Below are 6,992 nucleotides of genomic sequence, written 5' to 3' on the forward strand. Positions count from 1 at the left end.
GCCCTGGCAGCTTTCAAGAGATTATACCTACAATTATAATTTCTCAATTTGACTATCAGGTGTCGTGATGTTTTTTTGGAGTGTATAATCTTGGGTGGAGACCGTTCAGCCTCTAGTACATGAACGCTGGTTTCATTCGCGAGATTCGGAAAGTTTTCATGAAGGACTTGTTCCACGACATCTTCTAGACTTCTTTCTTTCTCCTCCCCTTCAGTAATTCCAATAATTCTGACGTTGGAACGCTTCATGGCATCACTTATTTCCCTAATTCTGCTTTCGTGGGATCTAAGCTGTTTGTTCCAGGCTTCCTCCTGATCCTTTCTCTCTATCTGTTTGTCTTCCAGATCACTAATTCTATCTTCTGTCTCAGTTACCCTAGCTTTGAGAGAGTTTAGATTGGATTGGAACTCATTGAGAGCATTGTGGACCTCCTCCCTGGTAGCTTTAAGCTCCGCCCTAACATTGTGAACATCCTGTCTGGTCGCTTTCAGTTCGGCTCTAATCAATTCTGTTTGGTCATCCATGGCTTTCTCCAACCTAGCTATTGCCTGGATAATTGTTAGCCTGAATTCTCTTTCCGACATATTGTCTATGTTGATAGCCGTTAGCTCTGTTGCGGAAGGTCCATCCTCTGTATTTTTCTTCTGTTGGGCATTCCTCCTCCTAGTCATTTTGGTGGGAGAAGACTGAACAGATGTAGCTGGATGTATCAACTCTGGTGCAGTCAAGGTGCACCCTGGAACACTTCCTGATCTCCGTCTCAGAAGCCTCAGTCTGGGTGCAGAAGCTGAATAAATTCCCCCTTGGATGCTGGCAGTGCAGGTTCCAAGTTAAAGACCCTGGGGGCGCAGGATCTTTTGCTCGTCCCCAAAGCCAAGGCAGTGGTGGCTGTCTGGGAGCTCCTGACCGCCAGAGAGGTTCCAAGCAGCGATCGCACACTGAGATTTTGCCGCTGGCCGGGGCTGGGAATGCCCGGCTTGCGCGCACCTCTTTTCAGAGGCGGCTGTGGGTCGGGCGCGCGTCTGGGGCACTGAGAACGGGGCGCTGGTCCGTAAGCCGCAGGCTGGGCTTTTGCGCGCCTCTGTCCCGGGAAGAGTTTCGCGGGCGCGAGGCTTAGACTTTGAAACAATGGCCCGGGTCAAGAAGCGCCCCAGGGCCTTAGAAACCCAGGAGAGCTGGAGCGACGTGCACGCGCATCTCAAGCTTTGTGGTAGGGCTAGCGCGCGTTCTGCAGACCGGCTCCCATCCCCTCACAGGAGCCGGAACCCCGCGCTCTGGGGCACGCTGGCGGCTTAGGGACCAGGAGCCGGTTTCTCCGCCGCACTCTCTCTGCCTCCGCGCCGGGGAGGCCGTCTGGGACCGGGGACTCAAGCCCCTGTCCCTAGCCGCCCCGATTCCCACAGTTTGCCCCCGCGATCCTTTGCTCTTTTGGAGTGCTTTCAACCAGTCTCCGAGTTAATGCTGGTCCCCAGACGCAGGGCACTCTCGCTCGTATCGGGGTATTACTTTTGCACCGGTCGCCTCTGGTGGCTCCCTCCCCCTTTTGTTTATCTTCCGATATCAGTCCGCTGTTCCCATTCCGCTTTACCTGCTCACTGGCGTCTTCTGCCCCTGTAGAGATCCAGACGTGTATAATTCTGATCTCAGGCTGATTTCATGGGTGATCAGAGTTCTTTGGTAGGTAATCAGCTCACTTTGGGGTACCAGCTGAAAAGACGCCTCTTCCTAGTACCCCGCCATCTTGTCCCCCCTCTGTATCAGGTCTTAATGTCAGAATCCTGGGATCGAGTCCCACGTTGTAGTCCCCACTCAGTGTTGAGTCACCTTCCCCCTCTGCCTCTGCCTCCCCCTCCTCACCACTGTACTTGCATAAAATCATTAAAAAAGAAAACAGAGAAAAGGAGATGAGGTAAAAGGCAAGCTTTGAAGATATTATTGATGAGTTTCCTTCCAATGAACACGAGAAAGGTAAATAAATTCCTGTTTTCCTTGTAAATTTAACCTTAAAAAAATGAAAGGTTTATGGAATCAGGTACCTGTCAAGTTTGCACTTGTTTTCCAACTACTGTAACATTGTTGGAAAAAAATAAACACTGAAAAGTAATAAAAGCATCAGTGCAGGACAGTCTGTGCTTTTACATGGGGTACTGGGTCTAGCAGAACTCAGAGAGCAGGATCCCAGCTCCTCCTTCTAGAAGGTCCTGAAGGTCAGCGATTCTTGCATTCCTGGCCCAACCCAATGTAGCTCCAGTTTCTCTGAAGCTGAGTCATGATTTCTCCCCAGAAACAAGTCGGCATTGGTAAAAAACCAACCACAGTATTTCTGTTGCAGTGTCCCATGGCCTCTCAATCCAGAGACCCCTGAGTCAAATAGGGTCTTCAAATGCACTCAGGGACAATGAGGACCAAACCCTGGGAAGAGCCCCAATATGTCATCGCCTGTACTTTCTCACCTACCAGCATAGGTTTGGAGAACCTGGGGAAGGTTCTGGGGAAGCTCCCAGAGCCCCCTACTCTGCACTCAGCCAACAAGGCAGCTTCTCCATCACACCTCAGGAGGCAGGAAGTTGCTGCAAAGGCCCCAGAGTCTCCCCAGGGCATCGTGTGAACCGGCTGGAAATACAGCTCTGGCTCTCTATCCTGGGGCAGTGAGAATGGAGCTGGATCCCATGACCTGGGAAGAAGGAGGGCTTTGCAGGATCAGAAGGGATTGGCAAAAAGGGCCTAAAAGGACAGAAGCATACACACTCAAATCCTCTTGCTGCTGAGGAAGGGATGGGTCTCTTGTCAGGGACCTCTGCCCTGCCCATCCCTCAAGAGGGAAACTGTGGGAGGACTGTGGAGCATCATGGGTCTTACCACAAACACTGCCACCATCAGCTCCACTCAAGGTACCCTGTGGCTGAGGGGAAGCTGGTGAGGTGAAAACCCTGCACAAAACCTGGATTAATGCAGGGCCTCATCACCAGGCTCTCAGGGCCCCACAAGACACTTCATGCTCTGATCACTGTCACAGTAGACCACTGCCTGGGGACAGCCACCTGTCCTGCTGATCACTACCCCCCTAAACTAGCAGGTGCCATGTGCTCAAGAGGATCTGTCACCAGAGTTAATACAAACACCAGCAGATCTAAATTCAGTCTGGGCCCCCTCCCCAGAAAGGTTCCTGGGGTCCCTTGCAGTAGAAGTACCACGAAGGGTAATCTAGTTCTATCCTCCATCCCCCCACTGCTGCCAGGGTGTTATCTGTGTCTGAAGGCTTCACCCTGTGCCCTCGAAGGAGAGGGACTGTAGGTCCCCCTGAAGGGAGATGCTGACACAGAGACAGAACCATGAACAGTTTATTGGGGTGATACCAGGAGAGACAAAGCACAGGGGACAGGATGGGCAGGGAAAGCATTCAGACCACCAGGCAGAAACATTCATATCTTGAGTAGAAAATCATTGGAGCCTGGTTGTTGGAGGTCAAGGAAGTCTTCAGATTACAAAATGATTACCCTGTAAGGCAAGAGAATTTGGGTTAGTACAATGGGACCTTGTGTTTTCCTAAATGCTTTCTGCCTCCCATAGTGTATCTGAGGCCTTGGATGAACACTTGTGGCCACATCTGTGAGTCTGTATGTAATAGACAATAATTGTCTTCACATCTCACATAGAAATATCTGATTGTACCTGTTCTCTTAGCTATATTTTACTTCATTGTGGCTAGGACCTGACATTTAATAGAAAAAAAGGGGGCTCTTTGCCTTGTCTTTGAAATGAGAATTGCCACTACCGGGGCTGAGGTATTACACTCTTAGTGTATTTGTGGACTTAAATAAACATTTTTTGATTCTCATTGGCATGGAGCTATTTTCATTTAAACAGTGAGAACAGTGAATGGTCAGAGCCCAGATTCTTTGCCAATTAGTATTATTTTTTTTCTTTTTGAGAAAGAGACAGAGAAAGCACAAACTTGTGAGCAAAGAGGGATGGGGGAGAAGGTGAGGGAGAGAGAGAATCCCAGATAGGCTCCACACTCAGCACCGAGCCCGACTTGGGGCTCAATCTCAAAAGCTCGAGCTCATGACCTGAGCAGGAATCAAGATTCTGCTGCTCAACCGACTGAGTCGCCCAGGAGCCCCTGCAGGTTCTTTATGCTCCTATTGCTCTAGTGACCTCAGAATCCAATATGTTCTCTCTATGACAGATTAAAATAAAAGCTGACACCCTGAGAAGGCCCCACTGAGAGCTGGTATTTGGGCTGAGAATTCAGGAACACAGGCAAATCTGGACACTGGGACTGAAGTCCCAGGGAAGTGCACAGCTCCAGGCATGGTGGTGATGCAGATGCAGAGGCCTGGTGACAGGGCTCCAGCTAGGGCGGCTCCTGGCCAACCGTGACTCTCCCACTAACAGTCTGACTCGGGCTGAGGCCAGAGCGGCCACCCTTCACTGGTTCTCCGTCTTGTCTTCATGCTTTCTCATGGCGGGACTTAAAGTCAGCCAGACAAGAATCCCCAAAGACCAAGTTAAGTTTCCCAAATCTCCACGACACTCTTTCACATGGTTCAGAATTTTCAGAAATTCATGGCAACAATGCTCTTCACAGACTATGAGTGAATGGCTTCATGGCAAAACGACATTCTGAGGCAAATAATGGCGTGATCCACACTGTGTGAGTGAACACATGCAGCAGTCGGTGTAGACCCCACGGTGTCCTCACACTCACTCTCAGGCTGCTGGCAACCAGGAACAGCCTCACCCTCCCTGAGAGAAGCCCAGCCTCTCCCTGAATACCTCCAGCCTTCTCAGCATCCACATCCTCCTGTTTCTGTGTGACTCGGGGCTCCCTCCCTTCTTTCTGGATACATCTCTAGTTCTTCCCTTATACAGAACACACGGTCTATGTCCTGTCATCAGTGTGTCCCTCCCTTCTCTCAGTCACACACCCTCAATTAAGGCCTCAATTAAGGCCTCACATTAAGGCCTCATCCCTCCCAGAGCACAGAACATCATCTCCATACCATGTGCGTGTGACACCTGATGTGCACAGCTTTCGGAGAAGGGAAGCTCTCTGCCACCACAAGGAACCTACAACCCTCTCAGTATGACTGGAAGACAAGGTCCATCAATTCTTAATACAGAACAACCAGAAGAAAGTTACCATGTCTTTAGCAGCCTTCACTCTGCCATGCCACGAGAGGCCTGTGGGCAGCACCACTAGTCCTTGTTGAGGACACTCCAGCATCTGTGTCTGACCCACACCATGGAAAAGACAGAAGCTTCTCCACCTGGAAGTGACTGAGCAACATTCCAATGAACCCTCTACACCTGCCTGCGGCAACTGCCACTTTTTCTTTCATTCTCACCTCCCAGACCAGACAAGAGCATTACCCACAACTTTCTAAACTGCAGAGGACAAGGACAGACCCTATGCTAATGAACAATGCAGGGACCACAGCCCTGTGTCAGGCATTTATACAACTAAGGAAATGACGCTTAAACCCAACACGCTGCAGATGAAGTGAGAGGTGTTTCATCCCTCCCAGAACAACTTATGCAGATACTGGATGTGCACGACGGTAAGAGAAAGAAGTCTGCCATTGTGCAATGGAGACACTTCCTTCCCATCAATGGCACCTGCCCACTGCTCAGTGTGTGCAAATAGCCAGGCACATGCACGTGTGTCCTGAAGAACTTCAGAATCATACAGCGTCCCCAGCCTGGTTTCCCCTTCAATGTCAAGCCCTGAACACAAACTCTGCCTTTGCTCCACTGACACAACCAGAAGGTGATGATCTGGAAACAGAGACGCCTGTAAGCTCTACATGAAGACTTGCCACTTTGAATGTGAAACGACACCACACATGGACCCCAGGATATACCCAACACACACATGTCAGGACACTGTGCTGCCCAGAGAGGAAAAGAACTCCAGAAATGGGTACAACTGAAAACACCCCAGCATTTACTTGGTTCTTCTCTGGGACCTTCTCGGGCACAGTGCTGCTATTGTGGCCTTGAGCTCCAAAGGCTTCTGATTGGGACTGGAGGCCTAGAAGGGACAGAGGTCGATTCAGACTGGCGATGACCACACAGGATCAAGCCAACCCTCCCCCGCTGCCACAGCCTTTTCCCCATTCTCCCTCTGGAGGGTCCACTCTGTTTTTCACAGGACTCCCCTGACCCCTGTGGACGAAGGAGGGAACTGTCCATCACCCTCGCAGAAACGACCACTCTGCCTGGGAACAGATGTTTCCAGAACTAATCTATCATGCTGGACAACTGGGTCCTCCACATGTGAGACTGATGTGAAGGTTGTTCTTCGTCCAGCACAGAGCCCAAAACATCGTGTCTGCATAGTGCGCCTGGCAATGCTTCTCTGTCTGTCCTCTGTGAAATGTCACTTTTCTTCTCCATGGTAGACGCCTGCTGCCCAGTTCTGTATAGTGAACCAGACAGTCCATGAGATGGACATCAGACAAAGTGGAGGAATGTTACCATGTCCTCACTTGGGCTTATTGCTGCATTGCAAAGTCTTGTGGTACCACCTCTCCATCCTCTCCACCAACAGAAGTGGTTCAACTACGAATAATCTCTATAACCCACATCAATTCAGATCATCTCACCATGTGGTGGAGGAATGAGGTGTGGCCAAGGCCCCCATGTCCACCACTGTGGAGGTGGATGAGGAGGAGGGAAGTCTGGTACATTCCATCCCATGTGGTAGGGCATACGGAGGAGCCCTGGGCAATGAGGGAACTCTCTCACACCTCTACCGACCTGCAGAACAGACAAGAAAATATTTTAACAAAACAGACAAAAGTTGCAACACCAAGAAAAGAAACCAAAACAAAGAGCTCTAAGCATCTGGCTCCTTCTCCAATGCCACCTTCCAGGAGAGCTGCATCGTGCTAGAAAACTTACATGCCCCTCCAGCTGGGGCCAGTACAATGAGGGGGGAGAGGGCAATGGTTGTTACAGGAATAGCCTGTCAGCAATCATCACTG

The 6,992-nt window shown here is 50.4% G+C and overlaps 1 long non-coding RNA gene across 1 annotated transcript; it reads right to left on the minus strand.

Moving 5' to 3' along the window:
- Positions 1–3,318: 3,318 nt before the first annotated feature.
- Positions 3,319–6,030, minus strand: LOC122890077. The gene is made up of 2 exons (XR_006381049.1): positions 5,955–6,030; positions 3,319–3,498 (listed from the first exon to the last, which is right to left on the minus strand). It is a non-coding gene; the product is annotated as an uncharacterized LOC122890077 (long non-coding RNA).
- Positions 6,031–6,992: the final 962 nt, after the last annotated feature.

Source organism: Neovison vison, chromosome 11, assembly GCF_020171115.1.
Source record: "Neovison vison isolate M4711 chromosome 11, ASM_NN_V1, whole genome shotgun sequence".
Taxonomy (NCBI): Eukaryota; Metazoa; Chordata; class Mammalia; order Carnivora; family Mustelidae; genus Neogale; species Neogale vison.